We start from the raw sequence: 27,400 nt of genomic DNA on the forward strand, positions 1-27,400 counted from the left end.
CCGAGCTTGTTACTAAAATAAGGGTGAAAAAATGAAAAAGGTTTTTTGGTGGGTAAAAAAAAATTGTTTTGGGGGTAATGAAATGAAAGGTTTAGGCTCAAAGGGGTTTTTCTAGGGGGATTTTGGGTAGGTAAAAAATGAAAAATAATGGTTTTGAAAGAAAAATAGTTAGTCCTAATGCCTCCATCATTTACTTACTTGGATTTAAGTTGGTAAGGACCGGGAATGTATCGTCGTGGCAAGTTCTAGATTTGTAAAGACCGAGCGGCTATTCACACAAGAAACGAAAAATGAGCATTTAATCTAAATATGTATATTTTTATGCTCAATAAAGGCTCAAAACTCACTTTTGTGGGAATGGGTTTTTAATGTGACCAAGCATATATAATCGAATTTTTAACTAGACTTGTTATACCGTTTCATAATTTTCTTATGTTAGTTCTTTTTATCACGACGCTATCGGTTGTAAAATAAAAAAAATATAATCCTTTTATAACTTGTTATTCCCAACTTAAACTAAGACAAGTAAATAAAAAAAATGAAAAAGTTTTTGAAAAAAATTTGGGGTGTTTAGCGGTTCCAATAGAGTTTTGTGTAAGGCTTGTTTTAGGATTTTGCAAAATTTCAAGGTTTTAGCATTCCCCCCCACACTTAAATTACACATTGTCCTCAATGTGTCCAAAAATAAAGTTTTTGGTTGATTAGAATATGTAAAAGTGTGTTTAAAAACAAAGTTTTGTGTTACTGGCGCTCTGGACACGGCCCCGTGTCCATTGGACACGGCCCCGTGGTGAACTGCCAGTAACGAAAAACTTACAGAGGGTGGACACGGGGGCGTGTTGGGTGAACACGGCCACGTGTCCGGCAAAAATCTGCAGGTCAGTAGCCAAACAGCAGAACTGGGAGATGGGCACGGGGGCGTGTCGGCTGGACACGTCCCCGTGTGGACAGTCTGTTAGCCACAAAAATAGGTTTTTCCCCTGGTTTCTTCATCCTAGGGCCGCAAGTGCTAATGTTTAGCACTCTAACCCTTGCATTGCACCTGTTCAATCATTCAATACCATCCAACCAAGCACAAACCATCCTAATCTTACCATTGTCAAATATTATCCAAACATAAAGTAAAAACAAAATAAAGATAAAAAGAAAAAAGTTAAGGAAAGTAAATTGTTTGACAAATGGCACGCAGGCCATGAATTGTTCGATGGATAAGAAGGGTAATCAAACCTGTGGGCTCATCACCAGCTAGCCCCTTGTTCCTCCCAGCCTCCTACTCCATGTCTTCATCACTACCATCACCTCCACCCCCTTGCCTCGCCATGTACTCCCGGATGCTACCGATATCATCTTGTATATCGTTAATGTTGCGTTCGATAGCTCCAACCCGGTGGTGTGTGTTGTTGGCGAGGTTGTAGGTGTTCCTTGAGCACATGAGGTTTTCCTGCAAAAGATCATGTAAACTTTGAAAGTTAGGAAAACCACCTCCTTGAGAGGAGGATTGGCCCGCATCGCCTTAGGGTGGATACTGAAAATGGGGATGTGGTGCATGAAGAACTAGAGCCTCCTGCGGGTTCCATGCATAGCCTTGCGTTCTCTGAAAGCTCACCGTCCCGTCCTCCGCTTCATAAAGCAAGTTCATGGATCGGCAAATGTGATAATCGACCCGTCCCGACCATGTACTCCTTTCGAAGGACCTTGGGATATTCGTGAAGTGCTTGAAGAGACGGTACACCCATCCTCCGAAGAAGATTGGTGTAGGAGCAGAGGCAAGGCGGTTTAGGTGCATGTTTCGCAGTAGGAGGTACGGAACATCTAGAGGCTTCTGGTTGTGGATGCAGTGAAGGACAACCAAATCTTTCAACCCAACAACGCCACTACTGTTGTGGCATTGGTTCAGCGAGTACGATAGGAGCCTGTGGATGTAGCGGTATAACGGGTCCCTCAGTTTGGTGCTCTTTGTGCTGCTTGGGTTGTAGATCCCTTCACCGATTTGAGCCCATGCGGCTTGGCGTTCAGTTGCGTCCAAGTCTCGCAATCCCCCGGTATTCTCTTCATTCCCCGCTTCTTCATCTTTGTACAGCCCAATGATTGATCCGAACTGCGCCATGGAGGTTCTATAGGTCGTACCTCCACATCGAAATTCGACCGCGTCATGATCAAATGGTTCGCGTCTCGAGTTGAAAATGAAGGTGCTATAGAACTCCATTGTGCATTGATGGACCGACCGAAGTCGGGCAGTCAATGCGACGTGCAGTGGACCCGTCACTATGTTGTTGAAGCGGTCCAGTTGGTTTACCATTGTCAGCAAATCAGTACATGCCCGCCTTGGATACTCTTCGGGCCTTGTTTATAGGACCTCGTAGCGAGCCCTGGCGTCAAGTTCGCTGGCATTAAACCGTGTGAATTTAGACATCTGAAAAGAATACAGCAAAAGTTAGTGCGAAACATGGAAATTCAGGTTGAAAAACTGCAAACAGTGGGCTGGACACGGCCCCGTGTTCAGCGGACACGACCCCGTGTCCAGGCGTCTGTAACACCTAATTTTCATTTTTTCGTCCCGGTTTCGAAAACCTGAAAATTTTTAGCCTAGTAGCAGCGGTTTCCCCCGAAAATGAAACCCTAAGTGTCATTTTTCCAAAATCAAACCATTTACCCTTTCAATTTTGTGTTTTTCGGTTCAAGAACAAGGGTTTGTGTTTTTAGTTGGAAATCGGACAAATCTATCAACAATACATGTCTATTTACTTCCTACTACTCTACTCTAAACTACTACTAACAATTTTCATCAAAAATTTTGAGTTCGATCCGGATGAACATGAAGAACCCTAGATTTTCCCCAATTTTTGATGTTTTAACTACATGCAAGTAACTAATCTAACTACTAAGAAGGATAGAATCATACCTTAACGTTGTTAGGTTTGGTGGTGACGTTCGAAATCTGCAGAAAATCGCCTCTAACCAGAGAGTTTTCGGCGAAACGGGGCGTGTGGAATGGTGTAACTGATAGAAAAAGAGGGTTTTATCCCGACAGTCGCCTCGACACGGCCCCGTGTCCAGCGGACACGGCCCCGTGCCGGGTGAAGTTTTTTTTTTTTTTTTTTTTTTTTACGTGTTCGTGTGCATGCCCCTTATTTCCGAAAAATGGTTAGATGATTTTACCGGTTTTGAACGTATACTTACCTGTAACATGTCGGGTATGAGTTTATTCGTTGACCGTTTGAAGTGCGATTTCCTCTTCCTCATCCTCGATGGATCCTCTGTAGAGTTTCAGCCGTTGGCCATTGACTTTAAATGGTGTCCCATTTCGAGTTTTAATTTCTACTGCACCGTGTGGAAAAACATGGGTGACTGAAAAAGGTCCCGACCACCTAGACTTTAACTTACCAGGGAACAATCGAAGTCGCGAATTAAACAATAGAACTTGGTCTCCAACCCGAAATTCATTAGATTTAATATATTTATCATGCAAATTTTTCATTCTTTCTTTATAAATTTCGGAGTTAGAATATGCATAATTCCTAAGTTCTTCTAATTCGTTTATTTGACAAAATCGATTTTTACCGGCAACTTCTAAGTCTAAGTTTACGTTTTTTATTGCCCAGTAGGCTTTGTGAGCGATTTCTACTGGCAAGTGACAACTTTTTCCATAGACGAGTTTATATGGGGTTGTGCCTATAGTGGTTTTATAAGCGGTTCGAAAAGCCCATAAAGCGTCGTCTAGTTTGTCGGCCCATTCTTTTTTATTTATTCCTACGGTTTTTTCAAGTATTCTTTTTAAACCTCGATTAGTCACTTCGGCTTGCCCATTTGTTTGAGGATGATACGCTGTTGAGACCCGGTGATAGACCCCATACCTTGTTAATATTTTTTCGAGTTGATGATTGCAAAAATGGGTACCTCTATCACTTATTAATGCCTTTGGTGTCCCAAAACGAGAGAACAACTTTTTCAGGAATTTTACCACTACTCTTCCATCATTTGTTGGAAGAGCCTCGGCCTCTGCCCATTTAGACAAGTAATCGACTGCCACAAGTATATATTTGTTTCCCTTTGAAGGTGGGAAGGGTCCCATGAAATCGAGTCCCCACACATCAAAGATTTCACAAACGAGAATGCCATTTTGAGGCATTTCGTTTTTGGAAGAAATATTACCTGATCTTTGGCAGGCATCACATGTCTTTACAAGGTTTTGTGCATCCTTGTAAATGGTTGGCCAGTAAAATCCCGAATCAAATACCTTTCTTGCGGTACTTGCAGCACCATTATGTCCTCCGTATGGACCTTCATGACAATGACGGAGTATTCTTCGTGCTTCATTACCATGGACACACCTTCGGATGAGTTGGTCGGCACACATTTTGAAAAGATAGGGGTCTTCCCAAAAGTAATGCTTTACATCAGCAAAGAATTTTTTTCTTTGATGATGTGGCCATCCTTTGGTGACTATACCGCTGGCTAAGAAATTAGCGTAGTCGGCATACCATGGTTCTTATCTGCTTTCCATCATTTCCAGGGACTCTGTGGGAAATTTTTCGTTGATTTGCTCGTCCCTGGTTGTCTCCAAAGCTGGGTCTTCTAAGCGCGAGAGATGATCCGCAGCAGTGTTTTCTGCTCCTCTTTTGTCCTTTATTTCAATGTCGAATTCTTGGAGGAGTAGAATCCATCTTATCAAACGGGGTTTTGCGTCTTGCTTCTTGAAGAGGTACCTGATGGCTGCATGGTTTGTATAAACTATTGTTTTAGAAAGAACAAGATAAGAACGAAATTTATCAAAAGCAAATACCACCGCTAGTAACTCTTTCTCAGTAGTTGTATAATTTTCTTGTGCATCATTTAGAGTTTTATTAGCATAATAAATTGGGTGGAAATGTTTTTCTTTTCTTTGTCCCAAGACTGCTCCAACAGCAAAGTCGCTTGCATCGCACATGATTTCGAAAGGAAATTTCCAATCTGGCGCTATCATGATAGGTGCATTGACTAGCATTTCCTTGAGGGTTAGAAATGCTTGATTGCATTCCTTGTCAAAGATGAAGGGTGCATCTTTTTCAAGCAATTTTGTTAGAGGTCTTGAAATTTTCGAAAAGTCCTTGATAAACCTTCTATAGAATCCGGCATGCCCTAGGAAACTTCTGATGGCTCGCACGGAGGATGGAGGAGGTAATCGAGAAATAGTCTCTATTTTTGCTCGATCAACTTCCATTCCTTCGCTTGAGATTTTATGCCCGAGTACTATTCCCTCTGTTACCATGAAATGGCATTTTTCCCAGTTAAGGGCGAGGTTAGTTTCCTCACATCGGGATAGCATTCGTTCAAGATTATCGAGGCATTGATCATATGAGTCTCCAAAGATGGAAAAGTCATCCATGAAGACTTCCATGGTTTTTTCAATCATATCATGGAAAATGGCGACCATACAACGTTGGAATGTTGCACGTGCATTACATAGACCGAATGGCATGCGTCGATATGCAAAAGTTCCGTAGGGGCATGTGAAAGTTGTTTTCTCTTGGTCTTCTGGTGCTATCGGTATTTGGAAGTAACCTGAAAAACCATCTAAGAAACAATAAAATTTATGACCGGATAATCTTTCTAACATTTGATCAATGAATGGTAAAGGAAAGTGGTCTTTCCTTGTTGCTTCATTTAATCTCCTATAATCTATACAGACTCTCCATCCTGTGACGGTTCTCGTGGGTATTAATTCATTTTTCTCATTAGTTATTACCGTCATACCTCCTTTCTTTGGGACTACTTGGACGGGACTTACCCACGGGCTATCGGAGATAGGGTAGATTAGTCCGGCGTCGAGTAGCTTGATGACTTCATTTTTAACCACTTCTTGAACATTGGGGTTCACTCTTCGTTGTGGTTGAATCACTGTTTTGTAGTCATCATTCATTAGAATTTTGTGCGTGCACATGGAAGGACTTATTCCTTTAATATCTACAAGCTTCCAAGCGATCGCATTTTTGTGTTTTTTAAGTAGGTTAACTAATTTTCCTTTTTCTATGCTAGTTAATTTAGACGAAATAATTACAGGTAAACTACCATCTTTGCCTAGAAAAGCATATTCCAAACCTTTAGGAAGTTCTTTGAGCTCAATGGGTGGGTCTTTAGGAGACACCTTATTTTGTGGCTCATCTAGATCAAGAACTTTAAAAGTTTGTTCTATGGCTACCTCTTCATCGACAAAGTGGTCTTCTTCGTCGGTTGTATCGGGTGGCTCAGCTTCATCTTCAATTAGGGGGTCATTATTGCCAAAAGGATATTTCATTGAGCGCTCAAGATCTATGCTCCTTTTGAATGCCCCTAATTGAAGAGGTAGATTGTTGAATTTCCGGTTTTTCAAAGCTTTGTGAGTTTGCACAAAAGGTTTTCCCAAGACTAGGGGGGCATCATCTAAGATGACGAAGTCGGTTGGGATTACCATTTGATTTGTTTGAACCAAAACATCTTCAATTACACCGATTGATTTCATTACTTTTCGGTCGGATAGAAAAATGGGTATTTGAAGTGGAGTGAAATCACTAATACTTAACTTTTCAAAAATGTAGTTAGGCATTATGTTAACACAAAGATCTTTATCAATAGTGATATTGCTAATAAACGAATTTTGAAAGAAACATGGAATCGGTGTAATGTTAATTTCAAAAGGATCTTCTTTTATTAGCGAGGTTTGATCATTAGTTAACTTAACACTTACTAAGTCATTGATTTTAGCATTAGTGTTTAACTCTTTTAAAAACTTGGCATGAGGGGTTATTAAACAATGATTTTCGAAAGTAGGTGACAAGAGAATAATTTCCTCAAAATTAGACTCTTCTTGAATTTTAACGTTATCGGACTCACCATTTTCGTTGTTTAACTCATGTGTCTGTTTTTCACTTTCTTGTTCTTCCATTTTTACACTTTCAACTATCTCTACGTTATTATCATTTTTTAACTCTTCTCTTGCGCGGGATTCCTCTTCCCTTGCGCGAGATTCTTTTATGCAACGTTGGATAGTTTTAATGTGTTCTTATATCCTATTAGTTACTTCGGTGAGATTGAAAGAATTTGGATCCTCAAAGCTTGAATCCGGTTGTTCGATCCTTGGTTCCTCATAGTACTCATATGAAGTAGATGATTCACACCATTGTTCTTCATTGTAAGTGTATGATGGATAAGGGTCGAAACTTTGTTCTTCATAGTACTCATATGAGGTGGGTTGTTCACGCCATGGTTCCTCATAATAAGAATATGAAGGTGGTGGCTCATATCTTGAGTCCTCAAAGTATGAGTATGAAGGCTCATACCTTGGTTCGTCAAAATATGAGTATGAGGGAGGAGGTTCATACCTTGGGTCTTCATAGGATGTGTATGAAGTTGATGGCTCGTACCTGGGCTCCTCATAATGGTTGTATGAATTGGATGGTTGATATGAAGTACTATATTGAACCGAGCGTGCATTACGACAATTAGTGCAATAATTACCCCTATAATCATCCTCATCATAGGTGTAGTTGTAACCTCTTGAGTATTGATCCATAAGAATCACTCAACAGATCACAACTGAGTCTCGGGACCAGAAAACAAAAATAAGACGGAAACAGAAGCTGGACACGACCCCGTGTTGAGTGAACACGGCCCCGTGTTCAGGGACTGTATCTGGGCGTTTTAATTAAATTTACTGGTCACGTCGAGCACGGGGGCGTGTTCAGCGAGCACGGCCCCGTGTTCAGACTCTGTATCTGGGTATCTACTCTAAAATATGCAGCACGGGGGCGTGTTCAGCGAGCACGGCCCCGTGTTCAGGCTACTGTAAATGCAAAACTAAACTAAAATGCAGAAAAATGCGCGCGTTTTAAAAAGGTTTTGAAAAACTGATTAGGCCGTCGATTTTAAGCTTTCTTAAAATCCTTGTGTCCCCGGCAACGGCGCCAAAAACTTGATGCGTGTCAGTGTGTATATGTTTTTAATATATAATTAAGCCCTTTTTACACTTTTAACCAAGTTTTAAATTTATAAAACACGATATTCACTAACACTAAACACACATATGGGCAAGTGCACCCATCGTGGACGTAGTATAGTGTTGGTAAGATACCGAGGTCGTCCAAGGACACAAGAGCTTTTAATACCGGTTTATCCTCAACGTCTAACCAAATCAAAAAGTTAGAAAAATGTTTTAAACTAAGAAAAATAAAAACTAACTAAATGCTGAAAAATAAAATAAAATAAAAACAGATAGACAAGATGAATCACTTGGATCCGACACGTGTATTAGTATAACCTTTGATTATTTTCGCACTTTTGCACTTGTTTAAGAGATTATCTTAGTTATTGTAGTAGGCCCCTCTTTTGAAGGTGACGTTACCCTCAACCCAGTAGTTTGAGTCAGCAAGGATACAATCCTAAAGGGTCGGATTATTGAAAGATAATGAATTAAGTTATTAATGCAAATTATGGTAGGCCCCGCTTTTGGCGGTGGCGTTACCCTCGGCTAAGTAGTCTGAGTCAGCAGGGATACAGTCCTAAATAGCCGGGTTATAGTATTAATAGTAGTTAGCTTATGAGGGGGTCAAAGAGTTTGGATCCCCGCCATCCAATACCTATGGGCATTGAAGGAGATCCTACTAAATTTGACCCAGGTCCCAAGCAGGACCTCTAAACGCTGAACAAGGGCAAGACCTTTACCAAACCGTTCCCTTAACCCCCGACCAGGTAGCCAACATACCTCCATATAGACCGTGGAGATATGAATGATGAAAATCTTTTATTTTATATAGACAGTAAAATAATGCCAAGACACCACGGACAAACGATAAGGAAAGATCACCTTCAACATAAGTAACTAGTTATTAAAGTCATTAATACAAAACCAAATAAAAAGTGCAAAAGATTAAAAATAAAAAGTATTATACTAAACACTTGTCTTCACCAAGTGATGTAAGAGACTTAGGCAAACATGGCCTTGATTGTCAAGAACTCTTACGATCAATCTTGGATCCCGAGACGACTCACACACTCTACGATGGACAATGGATGATGGTGGTGGATGATGGTGTTATGGTGGTGGTGGGTGGTGGATGAGGTGTGAGAGAGGTGGTGTGCCAAGGGATGAGAGAGAATGAAACCAAGCTCCTCTATTTATAGGCTGGACAGAACGCTGGACACGGCCCCGTGTCCGCTGGACACGGCCCCGTGTCCGCTGGACACGGCCCCGTGCCCGTCTGACACTCTCTCTCTTCATTAATTGTAATTGCGAATTACAATTAATGCGCCTGCTGTACTTTCAACACGCCCCCGTGCTCGCTGGACACGGCCCCGTGCCCAGCAATAGAAGCTTCTACTGGTTTGTCTTATCTGCTGCTTCCTGGGCACGCCCCCGTGTTCGCTGGACACGGGGCGTGTTCAGACTCTGTTTTCTTCTCTTTGTCTTGGGAGGTGCCGTTGAGGGTCCGGGCAGTCCACTTTTGTTCCTTTTCTTGTATTTATGGTAGAATTAGGGGTCTTTTTGCTTCTTTTGTGATTTTGAGCTCATTTCATCCTGAAAATACAAAAGGAAGACAAAAACACTCTTTTTCCAACATTAGTACTTAAAAAGGGTTAGTTTTATGCCTTAATTGATGTGTTTTATATGTTGCATTTTACACACATCAATCATATAACAATAACATAAAGCACTATCGTCATCAATCCTTGTCAGACTCAGCGAGCTCCTCCTCCGTAAAGTTCGGGCCACGCCTAGTAGAGGGTGACGACCTGTGTCGTGTATAGGATGTGCCTGGAGTAGAGGGTGACGACCTGTGTCGCGTATAGGATGTGCCTGGAGGCTATAAAAAATTAAATAAAATACTCATTACATAACATTAAAATTGTTCGTAGAAAATGAAATAAAAACAGAATAACATACCTGCATGGAAAGGTCAGACAGAGGAAAGAGCAGCATGGTCTGGCCGGACTGAGTAAAATGTGGCATGGAAACGTCGGGCTGAGTATAAGACGGGCCGTATGTGACAACCTGTACTTTCAAGGTTAGTGTCGTCTAACCTCGTGACCTTTAAGTTCGTATTATTCCTTTTCACGTTCCACTATACATTATAAGCGGGTGCATGTTGTGTTGTTAAACGTAATTGGTTGTTATAATTGAATATGTATAAGTTTGTTATTTAGTAAGTGCTTAGTTAATTAAATTGGTCGCACACTCTCGTCGGGTCGCACACCCCTTCACGGCCGCACACTTTGGTGCCTTTTGTTCTCGGCCCAGTCCAAACGGAGCCCAACCCACGACGCATACACATGTATTGGGTGTGCAGTTTCTAAAATCTCACAAACACACAAACTCCCCAACCCTAATTCTCCTCTCACTTCGACGGCAACTCCTTCTGTTCGACGTTCTCTCTTAGTGAAGCCTCATCTCTCATCCAAGCAAACATCTTATCCTCCTTCGACTGGTATGATTCGTTATTAATGTGATTCACCTTCTTCATTAACCGTGGTATTGTATTAATAACTATATTGATTACGAGTGGATTGAGGTTCCGTGATCATGTGAATTGTTGCTAGTATATGAGATCGATGTGTGATTTAGGGATTTGTTATACATTGATTTGACGCTGGTTGATTCGGTAAAATGCTGGTAAATAACTAGCGTGACGTGATAATAAGGGTTTGAAGGAATCGGTTATTATGTTAACAGTTGCCATGTATTTAGAAGTTGTTATGATGATTGATCAATGCTTTAGGGTTCATGTATGTGATAGAGTTTGATGAGTTTGATGATACGATGAACTGATGGATCGGGTTTAGTAGTAGGTTTGAATGTCGATGAACTAGGGTTGCATGATTTGAAGATGGTTGTGTTAATTGATCCGAATAAATGTTATTTGTATTGTTAAATTCTGTGAATGAATTAATGATGATTAGAGTTTATATGATTATATGAAAAGTTGTTTGATTGTGTGTGAGACATGAAAAGGGGTAACTGATTGCCCAAGATTTACGGCATTGCATAACTGACCCCGCACACCCCCTTGTCCGCACACTCCAACCTCGTACACCACTAGATTGCATGGTGCGCTTGCACCGTACATGCATATGGCTAATGTGACATATCAAAGCCCAATAAGGTCTATTAAGACATATATGATCCACAATTGTCCATTGTGCTTCATTTAGGCCTAATATGGTCCATTAAGACATGTGTGATCTACTATTGTCCATTGTGATCCATTAAGGCCCAACATGGTTCATTAACATCTCTATGACCACTATTGGTCATTGTGACCCAGTAAAGCCCAATATGGTCTATTAACACATATATGATTAGGGATGAGTTCGGTATCGAAAATGCCGATACCGGAAATCATCAAATATGGGTACAGGTACTGGTACAAAAAATGTTCGGTATGGTACTGTACAGTACTCGTCCCGCAACGCTATATGAAAGTAAAATTCGGTAAACTACTGGTACCGTATCAAACTGAAAGTACCAGTACTAAAAACAATTAACTATGAAAAATCAGGTACCATTATTAATATGCATACATTAATATATCATTTAGAAGAAAAAATATGGTTTAAAATATATAATATCTAATAATAGTTAATTATTAAATATCTACTAAGATTTTTTTTTTGTTTTTTAATTTTATATTTTGGGGGGAAGTTTTAGGATGAAATGTTTTAGGTGGAAGTTTAAGTTTTGGAATTAAATATTTTGGGGAAAATTTTTAAAGATTTAGTAACTTTAACATTTGGTCATACATATTTTTAATGACATTTGATAACATTTCGTCACACAAAATAAACAAAATGATGATTGTGTGACGAGTGTTAATGTAAAACCACATTAAATTTTGTAATTTTAAGTGTGATTATTGTCTAACATTTGGTTACATAAAATAATATATGTGGCCATATGTATTAGATTTTAGCCACATCATTAAACATATAATGTTGTCGGAGAACACATTTGGCCACACTTTTCCAATGTGATGTTTTATCTTAACGTGTGGCTAAAGGTTTATAATAGTTTTGTGTTTAATCATGCGAAACAAATACAGTAACCGTAGATCAAATTTGACCACATTTTTTAGTTGACTAATAAATGTCACAGATTTTTTCTTAAAGTGTGGCTAAAGGTTTTGAATACATATCTTATTGGTCACATGAAAATATATAATGTGATCGTAGATAACATTTAGCCACACTTTGCTAGCGTAGCAAATATATGTCACAATTTTTTTCTTAAAGTGTGGCTAAAGGTGTCAAATACATGTTTTTTCGTCACATGAAACAAAAATATGTTGCCATAGATCACATTTGGCCACACATTTCAATTTGTGGCTAATAAATGTCACATTATTTTCTAAAAGTGTGGTTAAAGGTTCTGAACTGGCATAAATGATCACATTATATAACTATAAAAAGGCTATGTCGGTGGAAGTGGGCCACTAACTCCTTGCTATACACCCATTTGTTCCCACGTAACCTCATATATGTCAATTCTTAATTGTTTTCCTAAATTCCGGAGTAGTATAACGTAGTTGTACACAAATGACAATTATATTATATTATATTATATGACCGGTATAACTTAGTTGTATTTATCCTTGAATGCTTTTTCATGGCTACCCTTAAGCTTTCAACATATTTCAGGTTAAGTCTCTTTTATTATTTAAGTATGATATTTAGGAACAAAGTATGTCATATGCATACAAACTCAAGTCATATGCATAAAAACTCAACTGCTTGCATGTATTAGTGGGTCATATCCATACATAAATAAGAAAAAACCGTTCGTATAAATTCAAGTTAGTTTATATTTACCGCTTTGAGTTTCTAAAGTTCGACTTTACCCCTTGCGTTACTTTATTTTTAAAAACAAGCTTTTTACGTAGGTATTTTTATGTACGCGTTGGTATAAATTTAAAGTTGGTTTATGTTTAGACATCAACTTTTCCTTGGAAACGAGTCAGCTCAAGTATAATGCGTTTCCGTGCTTAATTTATATACTTTTCCAGTTGATCTACTTTTTTAGGTGAATTTTGCACCAAATTGAGCGTCGTTAAATATAATACATTTTCATTCGACTATATAAATTCGAGTTACTCTATGTTTCTACCCCTAGCAACGCAAGACAAGTAAAATTACAATTATACTTCGCTACTACAGTACACACCGACGAACAATTAGCACCCCTCATCACTGCTCGAGGCTACTCTCGCTATCGTCGCTCACCGCCGCAATCGTCTTCTTGCTTGGTATGAAGTTTTAATTACACATTTACTCCGCGACGGAGCGCGGGCCCTCTTCCTTGTTAATAATAAAATGTGTGGCTAAAAGTGTTTTAAAATGTTATGAATAACCTTTAGCCACACATTTTTATAAATGTGTGGTAGGGCGGTTTCGCCAAAAGTGTGGCCGTAACCCCTTTTTCACGTAGTGTATTAACTTACATAATTGGGCTTGATGTTTGGTTACAAGAATCCAAGTTTTATTAAAGGGGTTAGTTGTCTAATTTGTTTACATAATTGGGTCGGGTTTCAATCCATGTTCACAATTGTTTATATAAATTCCTAACATTTTTTTTCTAATTGGTGCGGACGAAAATTTCCAATGGGTGCGGTCGGAATTTTTCACGGTAAATAGCACTAATTTTTTTTTCAAGGGGTGCGGCCGGCCGCCCACCCAAGTCACAAGGTGGGTCTGCCCCTGCCTAGGTGTTATAGAGGCATGAAGAGGGATGGACATTTCTAGTGTAACGCCAGATGACGAGAAAAAATGGAAAGTAATGCTTGAAAAGACATTAAGTGCCGTTACCTATTACACATTTTTAAGGGGCGGTAAGATGCTGATGTAACAGAAAATGCCCCTTATGATGCGTTAACCATTAGACCATCCATAATGGTTTATGTCACCTAAGGAGTCATTATTTTCCATTTTGTTTTATCTCCATTGGGCATTATACTAGAAATGTCTCTCCCTCTTCATGTCCTTATAACGCCTAGAAAACGGTGTTTGGGGCGTTATCAAGCCCCTTCATAGGGCTGGCATAACGGGTCAACCTGATTTGTTAAGACACGAACACGATAAGACACGAACCCGAAACATGTAAACACGAACACGACACGAAATCTTATCGTGTCAGATTTTCAAAACACGAACACGAACCTGTTAATAAACAGGTTACATGAAATGACCTATTAAGACACGAAAAAATTGCTAACGTATCATACGACCTATTTAAGACACGAACACGACATGTTTAAGACACGAACACGACCTGTTAAGACACGAACATGACCTGTTTAAGACACGAACACGGCCAAATTGGGGAAGCTATGAACCGAATTGGGAATGGTAACACAAACACGATAACACGACACATAAAACTGGCAATTCTGACACAAACACGATAACACGAGACCAACATTACCTCCTAACACAATACTAAAGGTATTGCTGAGAAGAAAGGAACTATTTATATGGCTTTAAAGATGATCTTATAGGTAAGGCATACAAGAGGGTTTGGTAGGCATTCGTTCATTATTACAAATATAAAAAATAAGATGGTTAGAGGGATATGATATTTTTAGATGCTTAGGAACTAAATCAGTTAATCATGTATTTTACTCTGAAAGTAAAAAATTTTTAAGGGATGAAGATTAACTTCAAAATTACTTAACCAACTTAGGGTGGGCGGGGCGTAATTCGGGGAGGGGTTCGGGGAGGGGTTTCACCGATTAGGGGGGCGGCGCCATTGGAGCGGTGAACAAGAGAGAGGTAGACAAGAGGGTGGCGGCTCACCGAAGGAGGAGAGGGGAAAGGTGGTGGGGCCAGCCCACTTTCAACCAATCAAAGTTTTTATTTGTTTTTTTTTTTTTTTTTTTTTGAATAAAAAAATAAGAGGAGTTAAGAGGGGAGTGGCGCCATCAAATGGGGGTGTTAGGGGAGTTTAAGAGGGGAGTTGACGTGGCACACGGGGATTGGTTTGACGGAAGAGAGGGGACTCACCTATTAGGTGAGCACCCCCTTCACCCTTAGAAATAGACTGTATAAAATAAATTAAAAGGAGTAAAAAAAATAGGATTAATTATATTGAGAAAGACTAAGGTCCAACATTTCCAGTAGGTAATGATGTCGATATGCTTTTATGGGTGGTGTTGGTGGCTCCTATTAAAAGTGACCCCACCAAAATCAAAATGTCTTTATACTGAAACACGTCAATGAAAATAATAATAAAACTTGCTCATGGAAGAATAATACTAAAATGTGCACTATACTATTTTTTTCCTTTGAATGAATAATCCATAGATATATCAGATCGAAATACCACGTTGCCTGTTTACAAAGATGACAAGACGATAACCAAGTCTATATTTTAATCCCAAAGAAAAACGTCATAACCCTGTATTTTTTATACAATTCATAAATTTGATAAAACACTACTTGTGTATAGAAAATGTGGATATTGTCTGTATATAAAGACGGCTAAATTGTTTTTAATGTGCCGGTTATAGTGTTTTCATTTGCTTTCTTTATTTGAACCGCCAAGGTTTTGTACGCTATTAATTCTAATTTATAAAAAAAATCAGGTACAAAGATACAAAGCAGGTTTTTGGCCGAATTTTATAACTAGTTCTTTTTTTCTCAGCAATATCTTTAGTATTGTGTTAGGAGGTAATGTATGTTTTTAAAGAATTAATGGAGATAATTCATTAATAAAATAATAAAATAACAAAACTCTAAACGAACCAAGCTTGAGCCCGAGCTCTCTCAAAGTTTAATGAGCCGAGTTCGAGCCTATACAAGCTCGAGCTCAACTCGGCTCATTTATACCTTTAGATATAACAATTAGGCTATCTAAGTGAAAATAATCAAATGTGATAAGTTCTGACAAAGGGTAATCAAATTCATGACTTTTAGAAAAGAAATGAACATACGCGTAACTTGCATGTCAAATTTAATCATCCATGTAAATTAGTTTATATATATATTTTTTGAACGGCAAATTTGAATCACTGACGGACCACTAGAGTATAAAAATTAGTTTACATTTTAGATAGCAAATTCAGTCATGGAAAGTTCTAAATTTAGAGATACTTACAATTTTTAATATTTATAACTCGAAGTGTGGGGTGTGCCTTTTTAATAGTTGATAATCAAGATATCTCATTCTTTTCTTTCTTAGAATGACAAACTTACACATTCATTAAATAAATCTACTGTTAAAATTTATACAAATATCTATCACGGGACTAGAACCCGTATCACTTGGAAGGCAGCACCTTACACTACTCATTAATACCACCAGGCCACAAGCCTTTTGACGGCGTCTTCTTTTTTACTTCAGCGTTGTCAGTCGTACTATTATACCATTTTTCAGAAAAGGGTCAAAGAACAAATATTGTGGTCAAACTAAAGGCACATGATGTGAATAATATCATAACATTGATGCTTTGACTTTGATTAAACAACTGAATCCTAAAATGGCACATTTTGTGACCCGTACCCATTTTTGTCAAACCCGATCTGACCCAATCACCCAAACAAATATGACCAGCTTGAAAATGACCCGTGGCTAGTTGCTACTCATGTCTGACGTGAATCAGCTGTGACGCTAGGCATGGTTATAAAGAATTAAGCAGCTAAGAGACAGTCAAGTAGCATTCGAATGCCACCTAGGATCCAGCCCGATGATTGGTCAGGGAGATGTTAAGGAGCGATTGAACTTAAACCAGACGTTATAGCTAGTGACTATGATAGGCCCGAAAACTGAAACCAATGATTTTGACCAACTTGGCCAGTTGTCCATAATCTATCCAAGTGGGAGACAGATTATGTTTGGACCAAATTCATCTTCTTTTGGTTGAATTAAATTTTACATAAAATGAATGCACCCAAAATACAAGAAAACAAAAACAAGAATGAAATTAGCGTTGTTAAAACGATACCAAACATACATACATACAACACCCAACAGTACTAGACGTCAAATGACTAGAACTTGATGCTTAATTAATCTATGAAAAAACAACCTGCAGTTCCGCAAACAGTTCTTGCACCAAACCTTAATGTATTGTAAAAATAAGATAGCAGCTGTCATGGTCATATACTTTCATATATGCTTGAACATACCATCAAGATCCTGAATGGCGTCTAAAGCGTCCGTCCCTACGAAAAGTTTTAAGGTCAGTATATGATGATTTTATAATGGGTTGTAACTTGTAAATGGTGAAAGTTGGGGATGGTTGGCGGGTGGTAGAGCAGTTTTTGTTTTCAATTTTATTTTATGGTTCTATTTGAAGTAGAAACACGGGCCTATAAACCTTATGATTTGCCAATCTAATTAAAGCAAAATGGTTTTACTTGCAAATCTGAATTGATTTAGTGCTTACATTATGACGTTGATGTTCCGGTCCACCAGACGGGTAAAGTACTAGTTGTAGTTTACTCTTAAAATTATATATGTGAATAATTATATAATTCATTAATAAAATAATAAAATAACAAAACTCTAAATAAACCAAGCTTGAGCCTGAGCTCTCTCAAAGTTTAATGAGCCGAGCTCGAGCCTATACAAGCCTATACAAGCTCGGGCTTTTATACCTTTAGATATAACTAAGTGAAAATAATCAAATGTGATAAGTTCTGACAACGGGTATGAACCAAATTCTTAACTTTTAGAAAAGAAATGAACATACGCGTAACTTGCATCTCAAATTTAATCATCCACGTAAATTAGTTTATATTTTAGATAGCAAATTCGATCATGCGAAGTTCTAAATTTAGAGATACAAGCACGCCCAAAACACGCCTTGTTGTGAATGATAATCAAGAACTGAATTTTATTGATTTTAATTCTTGCATACAAAACAGAAAACTAAGCCTTTATTTATAGGCATTACAAGATTGAATAAAAAGAGATTTTGATAAATATAGAGATGATGTTGAAGATTCATAATTTTCTCTAAATTATTTTGTTTCTTTTTCTAACACTCCCCCTCAAGTTGAATTATGAGATTTCCAAAATTCAACTTGGACATCTGGGTTTTGACATTAATTAGGGTTTTTGGGTTTTTGGTTTTTTTTTTTCCTTTTTTTTGGGGGTTTTGGTTTTTGGTTTTGGGTTTTTGGTTTTTGGGTTTTGGATTTTGGGGTTTTTGGTTTTTTGGGTTTTGGTTTTGGGTTTTTTTGGGTTTTGGTTTTTTTTTGGTTTTGGGTTTTTTGGTTTTTCGGTTTTTTTTTTAGCGGAAGCGTAATATTTTTGACAGGGGCACTTCGCCTTTTAGGATGCTCAGTGCCACGTCCATCCATCCTGATCTTCGGCCTCAGATGTGCCTTCACTTTGAACCCTAATTATTTCTTTAGAAGCATTACTGCCGCCATCCTTCTCATCGCTTTCGTTGATAGTGGCCTTGTTGTTACCTATGGCAATGACAACCTTCCCTCTTGATTCGGGTTCTTAGTTTTGTGGTTGTCACTCCACCAGTCAGGGAACCCTACGATTCTGAAACACTGCTATTTGGTGTGTCCCCTCATATCACAGTGACTACATTTCAGTTTGGATTTATCGATTCGGGATGGTGATTTTCCAGTGAAGTCTGATCGCCGCTGTCCCTTCGTGATTAAGCCTTATCCATCGAATTCAATGGTTCCGCCAGCGACAAGCCCCGCTGCCACGCCGGACGGTGAAGTTTCAGAGATGGTACCAAGGATTCCTTGATGTGCCATCTCCTTCTTTACAGCCTCGTAGGCTTGCTCAGCCGAGGGAAGGGGATCCCACCGAAGGATTTCTCTTTTGACTGGGTCAAACTTCCTGTCAAGAGCATTCAGGAATTGGAATAATTTTTGTTCAGACCTGATATTGTTATATGTTGCTATGTCAGCAGAGCAGGTCATTGGATTCGGATCCCTTCGATCTATTTCTCCCCAAATGCCTTGTAACTTGATCCAGAAATCTTCTAGAGCTGAGCCGTTTTGCTTGAGTTCGTTTGCTTTGACGTGTAAATCGAAGGTTTGTAGTTTATCTTTCCCACTGCTATATGTAACCACTAATGCATCCCACAACGCCTTCGCAGTGGGAAACTCAGTGAGGTTGCCGGCTAACCCTGGTTCAATGTTTTGTATGAGCCATGAGAACACGACTAGATCGTCCTGTTCCCACTGCTCGTATTGTTCATCTGACGGGTTTGGTGGGGTAGGTTTTCCTGTAATATGGCTCAACAGGTTCTTAGATTTCCCCCCTATAGCGACTCGAATCATTCGAGCCCATAGAGCGTAATTTTGACTACTTAGCTTGATACTGATCTTCAGGCTATCGGATAAGGTTTGTTTTGGTGTTTGAGATTGGGTATTAAGGTTGGTTCGAAGAAGATTCGCAAGTTGAATTGCGAGATCGTCATTGTTGGTACGGTTGTTTGGGCTATCATCTCCGGACATGGCCGTTATGTAAACGCTGGACACTTGAACTCCCGTTCAAGATTTATTAATTACGCTGGATAATCGAAACCGGGCCCGTTCTCTTATCGGCGTATTTATTAAATACACCGTGCCACTTGAACTCGCGTTCAAGATTTAAGGTTGCCCAAGAGAGGAAAAATAAATCCGCTCACTGGATATATAATATGCAACGAATTTATGCAAGAAGTTTTAGGGTTTCTTGAGCACTCCTCTTTCATGCTTTCTGTTCGTGGTCCCTTCAACCTCTACAGCCGTATGCCTCCAATAATACTTCTTCCTTTTTTTCTCTTGCGTCAGTCTTCTTATTCTCCTTTTTTCGTTCAAAAGTGCTCTCCTTTAATTCTTGTGCAGCGGCGGATTTGAAGCACAGATAAGCAGCAGCGGCGAATTTAAGGATCTTATGTTTGGTGAAAGGGTGTGCGGCGGCCTAACTGTGACTCGCCGGAACTGTGGTTTTCTTCTCGGTCCGGTTAGTCTGTTTCCCTGGTTCTTGAGGATTTGAGATTGGAATAGCTGGAGAGTGTGCGGCTGGGGCTGATGCTTGTGCAATTGATTTTAGGGTTTTGAGCATATCAAGGTTCAGCGGCGAAGAATGTTCGTGGGGATGGACTTGACGAAGAACAAGACTGTTAGGGATTGCGGATAAGGATGGATGTGGTGGCAGCGGCTAGTGTTGGCGGCTGCTGCTGTTGTTATTTTTGATACGGATTGGGCGAAGAATCGAAAAACGACAGGTTTGATGTTTTCTGGTTTGATTTTGATTTTTATGGTGATTGATTGTAGGAGATGAACACGCTGTTTCATGGATCAAAACTCTGCTCTGATACCATGTTGTGATTGATAATCAAGAATTGATTTTATTGATTTTAATTCTTGCATACAAAACAGAAAACTAAGCCTTTATTTATAGGCATTACAAGAAAGAATAAAAAGAAAGATTTTGATAAATATAGAGATGATGTTGAAGATTCATAATTTTCTCTAAATTATTTTGTTTCTTTTTCTAACAGAGATCGGCCCCGGTGGGCTTTTTTTGCGAAAAAAAGGTTGAAGCGTGCTATATGCCCAGCTTCATATCTTTTGCCCAATCACCAGTTTCCAAGCTTTATTTGTCCAATAACAATTTTTTATGGTTTTTCTTTTATTTAATTCTATTACACCACAATGGCCACATCCCCGCTACACCCATTTTAGAAAAACGCCCCATTGCTGCCTGGGCTGCCACATGGCGCACAACGCCCAAGGGTGGGGCATTATTCACCCCAACGACTACGCATGGTCTTACAATCTATATATATAATAAACAAAACCATTAGGGGACACATGTCACCCATTGGTTTAAGCCAACTCAGCTGCACATGTGGCAGTACACTTGGCATAGCTCTAAGGCCAGGATTGGAATAGCTTCTTTTGTACGATTCATTAAACTCTCTCTCTCTCTCTCTCAATCATCATTCCTTTTCTCATTCAAAACCCTAAATCATCGTTTCTTCTCTCTCGAAAACCCTAGATCAAAATTCCTCTGCGTCTTCATCTCTCTCAATCCTGTCCAACAACCTTCGATCGATCTTGAAGACGCAGTACTCCTCTCTCTCTCTCTCTCTCTCTCTCTCTGAATATCATCTACGAATCATCAATCATCGGCTTTGAAGCCTTTCACCCGGAATCGACGATTTGATGATCTGCCCTAACATCTTCGTTTTTGGTAATAACAAATTCAACATCAGGTATTAAAAACTTCGATTCTAGAATAAGTGTTTGATTGATGTTGATTGTTTCGTTTTTTCATCTAATGTTCTTGCTATTCGTATTAACTTTAGATCTAAGCCTTAATGGAATCGTACAACCATCGTTGCAATTGTTATTTTTGTGTTTGCAGGTTCTTTCGTCTCCATGGATGCTTTCTTGATGGGTTTAATTTGTAGACTGGTTTGACATATTAGCCATGAAGATTATTTATTTACTCATTGATGATTCACAGATGGAGCAAAAGCTAAAAGAGATTCCACATGTATGATTATTCACCATCACTTTAATGGATGTAACTGACTGAGTATTATGATTTTGTTGTTATGGACGAACTCCTTAGATGTTTTTTATGAGATTCGATAACATTTGGTGCAATATCTAATCTCAATACATTTGGTGGATGATCAGTAATCTGCTTCCAATAGGTTCAATGTCATTTATTAAAAGCAATTTAGCTATATATTAACAATAGCATAAGTTCATATCTATTTTGTCATTGATCTATATTGATGTTTTTTTTTTATCACAACAGCTTTTAGAAAAGTGGCTTCAAGGTTAAGGAATATGAACTTTTGAGATGTCACCGGCTGCTTTGGTTTTGGTATCAAGATCTCCTGAAGTTGATTGGATGAGGATTTCTATGTTTGCTATATGGACCAGGTTGAATCAAAATTGCTATGTTATTTTTTCTTTTGGTCTATAAAAAAATAATATTTGATTGGATTTTAATTTGAACACTCATATGTTGTAGCCAATTGTAATAAAAGATATGGATTCAATCAGACCAGTGTTTTAAATCTCTAAAGAAATCTGGTAACCTAAGAATAGTCTTTCCCTAAGATCATAACTATATCAATGTTTGTTGTGATTCTAATTTACCATACTGGAAAATCGACCAATCAAAATTTTTTATTCTAATTTACCATACTTGAAATTCAACGGATGTGGTAGCGAAATAAAAGAGTGATTCATATGAAGATTTTAGGGCTTCAATAGTGGAATTTTCTTCTTCAATATACTGATGTTGCTCCATTAATCTTTATTTTCATTGGGTTTACTTTTTTATTGTGGTTACTTTTTTTCATATTCATCGATCAATTTTAAGAGTTAACCCTAACCTTTTTCCTTTTCATAAATTTGTTATCCTTTTGTTTGATTTGCAGGATGGTATAGTTGATTAAACGATTAACATGGGTATTTGTGGTAAGACTTCAGTTAACTAAACAAATAATCACTGGAGATCAATTATCATATTCGTGAAGTCCATCTCTGGTTCGATATTATTAGGATATGGTTAATATGGGATTAGGGTTCTTACAAGTTATTTTCTATTGTTTGTTTAAATTGATATTGATCTGGTGCCTTTGAATCTTTTTATACGATTGTTGATTTCTCTTAGGCTATCATCCAATTAACTTGAGATCTCACTGTATTAGTGTCGATTTCTTTTTGTGTTGTTACTGATCTTTAATTTGCTTTCATAACTATATCAGTGTCAATTTTTGGCTGCAAGTCATTGATATCGAAGACAAGGAGATCAAAGAACTAATTGGATTCAGGGTTTTTGTTATTGCTGGTATGTTAACATTGAGACATAATTCAACTTTTATGGTAAATTAATTAATACAAATTTGGAAAAGTATTGAGGTTTTGTTTTTTTAAATTGTGGAATTATAGAGAGGCATGAGTGGAGCAGGTGGTTTGAGTGAGAAAATCCGGTCGAAGATGGGCTGTCAGTGGGTATGGGCGGCGATGATTGTGAGCCATTTGTAGTAAAGGAGGAGGATTTCCAGTTTCATTCCAGGGTAAGAAGTTTGTTTCATAATAGTTGTTTATATATATATATATTGTATGGGAGCCGCTAGAATAAAAACCACCTCCAGTTGTAAGAACCGCGAGAACCACTCTCAGCCAATCAGATTCAGCCACTAAAAAGGGTATTTTGGTCTTTTACTACAGATGTCATTTCCTTTTATCTCTCCTCATTTATTATATGTCAGATCATCCCTCTCTCTCATCTATTTAATGAATTCAAAAAACCATTTTCTCATTTCATTGTCTTTCTCTCTCTCTCTTGAAGTTGCAGAACCTCTCTCTTCTCTCATACCTACCCAAATCAAGAACAAGTGCGGTGGAAGTCGGTGGGGTTAACGGTGGTGGCGAAGGCGGTGGAAGTCGGTGGTGTGGAGGCGGTGGTGTGGCGAAGGCGGTGGAAGTCGGTGGTGTGGGGTGACACAGAAACAACCACCATCTTCATTAATGAAATCACTGTCTCTGCCACCACAAGTGCTCCTCCGCCGCCGCAACTGCCACAACACTCCATCCCGACAGATCTGTTGAGTAATAGCCAAACAAGTTAACACCCAACCCACTTTGCAGCCTTTTACCCTGGTTGTTTGATGTTTGAATCGGAGGTGGTGGGTGCTCGATGACGGTGGTGCAGCGCCGCCGTGAGCGGTGTTGGCGGTTCGATGGCTGGGTGGTGGGCCGGCGGCAGCGCCGCCGTGAGCGGCGGAGGTCCCGGTCTCCTCCTGTGTTGTTGATTTCTCTGGTATTTTTTTTGCCATGTGTTCTTGATTCTTCTGGGTTTAGCATGTGTGGGGAATTTGATCTTGATATTTGTTTTGATTTGGTATGTTGGGGATTTTCATATTTTTGGCCTGTGTTCTTTGATGTTTGTTTTGATTTTTGGTATGTTCTTGATATTTTTTTGATTTGGTTTGAATGATGCTACTGTTCCTTTCTGGTTGAAACATGTTCCTGTTCCTTCTGGTTTGAATGATCTGGTTTGAAACATGTTCATGTTCCTTCTGGTTTGAATGATCTGGTTGAAATTTTTTTTGATATGTTTGGGGGGTTTTGATTTGTGTTCTATGAATCTGTGGGTTTTGATTCGATGGATGGGCGGCGATAATGCAAAAAAACAACGTAGATTTTGCTGACGATGGCGCGGCAAGGACGGCGGAGGGTAGGTTTTTTGAACCTGCAACCCCACTTTTTGCAGCCTCTTATTTTATCGGAAAATCTGAGCCAAAACATCGTTTTTTTTAAGATTCCACTCGTTTTTTTTATTTTTGTTTGTTGGGTTTTTATTTTTTTTGAGGCGTCGATGATGACAACAATATATCTGAGACACCTCCCGAGTTTGCGATTTCTGGGTGCGTTCGTTTTTGCGTAAAAATTTTTTTTGTAAAAAAAATTAAACCGTAAACTTTTTAACGTAAACTATAAACTTTTTTAACCTAAAACGTAAAAACGTGAAGCGTAAAACATAAAAAGTTTTACGTAAAATGTAAAACGTAAAAAGTTTAACGTAAACTTTTAAACGTAAAAGGTAAACTTTTTAACGTAAAACGTAAAAACGTTAAACGTAAAATGTAAAAAGTTTTACGTAAAACGTTAAAAGGTTTACGCAACACGTAAAAAGTTCTTTGGCGGTAGTAAAACGTAAAACGTAAAAAAGTTTTACGTAAAACGTAAAAAGTTTTACCTAAAACGTAAAAACGCAAAAAGTTTACATAAAACGTAAAAACTGTTACTTAAAAAAACGTGTAAAAAATGGTGTTAAAAACGTAAATTACGTTAACGTAAAAACGGCACGTTGAAAAAACGGCGTTAATAAACGGCGCGTAAAAAACGGCGTTAAAAAATTGGCGCGTAAAAATCGGCGTTAAAAATGGCGCGTAAAAAACGGTGTTAAAAAATTGGCGCGTAAAAAACGGCGTTAAAAAATTGGCGCGTAAAAAACGGCGTTAAAAAGTTGGCGCATAAAAACGGGGCGTTGAAAAAACGGCGTTAAAAACGGCGCGTAAAACAACGACATTAAAAAATTGACGCGTAAAAAATAACGACGCTTGAAAAACACGGCGTAAAAACGGCGCGTCAAAAAAACGTAAAACTTAAAAAGTTTAACGTAAAACTTGAATTGTAAAAAGTATACAAAAACCTTTAAAAAATCTGAATTTTAAAATGTTTTTAATAAAAAAGTTATGTTTAAAAAATAAAAAGTAATATAATAATACAAAAAAACTAATAAAAAACAATAAAGACAAAAAGACAAAATAGAGTTATTTTACCAAATTACCCTTTTGGATTATAATATTAAAGACATAATAAGACAAAAGCCATTTAATATTAATTTTTGTTACTTTTAATCTCATCCATCCATCTTGTTGATCTAAAGGGTAGAAAGTGGTTCCCATGGTTCTTACAACTAGAGGTGGTTTTCATTTTAGCGATCCCCTATATTGTATTTAATTTACTTATTGTTGAATAATTGGCAATTGCATATAGGTTGATCCAATATCTTCTGCGAGTTCGGGCGTGTTCGTGAACCTTAGCGCTGTTATGCTTAGACTGTGTGAGCCGTTTTTGGATGCAAATTCAACAAAGAAAGACATAATTGACCCTAGATACGTATTTTATGGTTCTCGATTGGATTTCAAGTAAGATACTCTATCGACAGCATAATTATATGTGATTTTTTATATCATTAACATTATATTGACCGTCAGTCTCAACTCGACACAGAGAATTAACTGCCCTTCATGCATCTTCGGAGGAAGTTACTGAATGATTAAACAAAAATAACCCAAACAACGGGAGCAGTGGAGAAAACAGGTTGCTTCATTCCCAAGAAACTTCAAGTTCTGGTCTGCTACAAAATAAAAATCATGTTCCAAGTCAACGTGAATCTACAAACTATTCGTTTATTTGTGAATGCTTCTTTATGACTGCACGGGTTCTTAATTTAGGGCTACTGAAACAAGCAACTTGTGCAGGTAATACATATTATAAGTGGTCATTATTTAGTATACATTATGTCTTTTTATAAACAATTTATAGAAACAATGTTATTACCATGCAAGAACAAACACCTTTACTTCAACTAGCACAGGACATTGCTCGCTTCGAGAAGGAAATCAAATCATTTACGCAAGAGAAGCTATGTTACGAAGCTCAGATATTAAGGGTAAAATAATCTTTTCATTCGTCTGAATTTCTTTAAAGCTAATCTAATGTATCTACACTTGTGATATATATTTTTTACGACGGAGATCTTCTTCTTCAACAGGCGTTATCTTTCTATCAATTAATGGTGGTTTGGTTGGTACATCGTATAGGCGGTTTTAAAATGCCTTTACCACAAACTTACCCTACAGAATTTTCCTGTATGCTCGAACATTTTGTCGAAGACGTTATGGAATTGCTTATTTCGCTTCTAGGATTCCACGAGCTTTGGACAGTGTAAAGCTGGTAAAAAAGTGTAAGTTATTCAGTTTTTGTTTTGCCTCTTTGCTGCACCGTATTTCTGTTGCTTTATGCAGTTTTATCCGTCTGTATTTGGTAGATGATTTTATGAATTTCATTATTATGTTCATGGCATCTCCAGAGTATATAAGAAATCCGTATTTAAGAGCAAAAATGGTTGAAGTACTCAACTGTTGGATGCCTCGTAGGAGGTAACTTTATACTCATAATCTTTTGTTTTGTGCCCAAAATTTGTACTTTTTTTATACTTACGGTTTTTTACGACATTGTGTCTGCAGTGGTACATTGTCTGTCACAAGTACACATTTTGAGGGGGCACCAGCTATCTGTTCAGTATCTTGCCAGAAATCTTCAGAAACTTTATGTTGATATTGAATTCACAGGATCCCACACTCAGGTGATTTTTCCTTTAAAGTTGGCATCTCGGTTCATGATATTTGCCAACGAGTAATTTACACTTTTCTGACTATTGTGCAATTCTATAACAAATTTAACATACTGCATAATATTGCCGAACTTCTAGAGTATCTTTGGTAGGTTCCTCTACACCTGAATGCTTGGAAACAGGTAATTCAATGTACGATTGCTACATATGTGTACTTTTACCTACTTTGTAATGACTTATGTAGATCATTAGAATTTGTTTCAGATTGCTAAGGAAGAGGAAAAGGGTGTTTACTTGAATTTTCTTGATTTCCTGATAAACGACGGTATCTTTCTTCTTGATGAAAGTCTGAATAAAATTCTTGAGCTCAAGGAGCTGGAAGCTGAGATGTCTAACACAACCGAATGGGAAGACCCGCACAAGAGAGGCAGGAGAGAACTAGACTTTTCCACTAAGCATGTTTGTTTACACTTTATAGTTTTCTGTTTGTTTCTTCCAATGTATATGTTTGCACAGAATATTATATTTCAAAGTAAATAATATGGT

General features: G+C 38.2%; 1 pseudogene; it reads left to right on the plus strand.

The window, feature by feature from the left end:
• The first annotated feature begins 23,626 nt into the window (after positions 1–23,626).
• On the plus strand, positions 23,627–27,400 carry LOC110892928 (annotated as a pseudogene).

Source organism: Helianthus annuus, chromosome 12, assembly GCF_002127325.2.
Source record: "Helianthus annuus cultivar XRQ/B chromosome 12, HanXRQr2.0-SUNRISE, whole genome shotgun sequence".
NCBI classification, from domain to species: domain Eukaryota; kingdom Viridiplantae; phylum Streptophyta; class Magnoliopsida; order Asterales; family Asteraceae; genus Helianthus; species Helianthus annuus.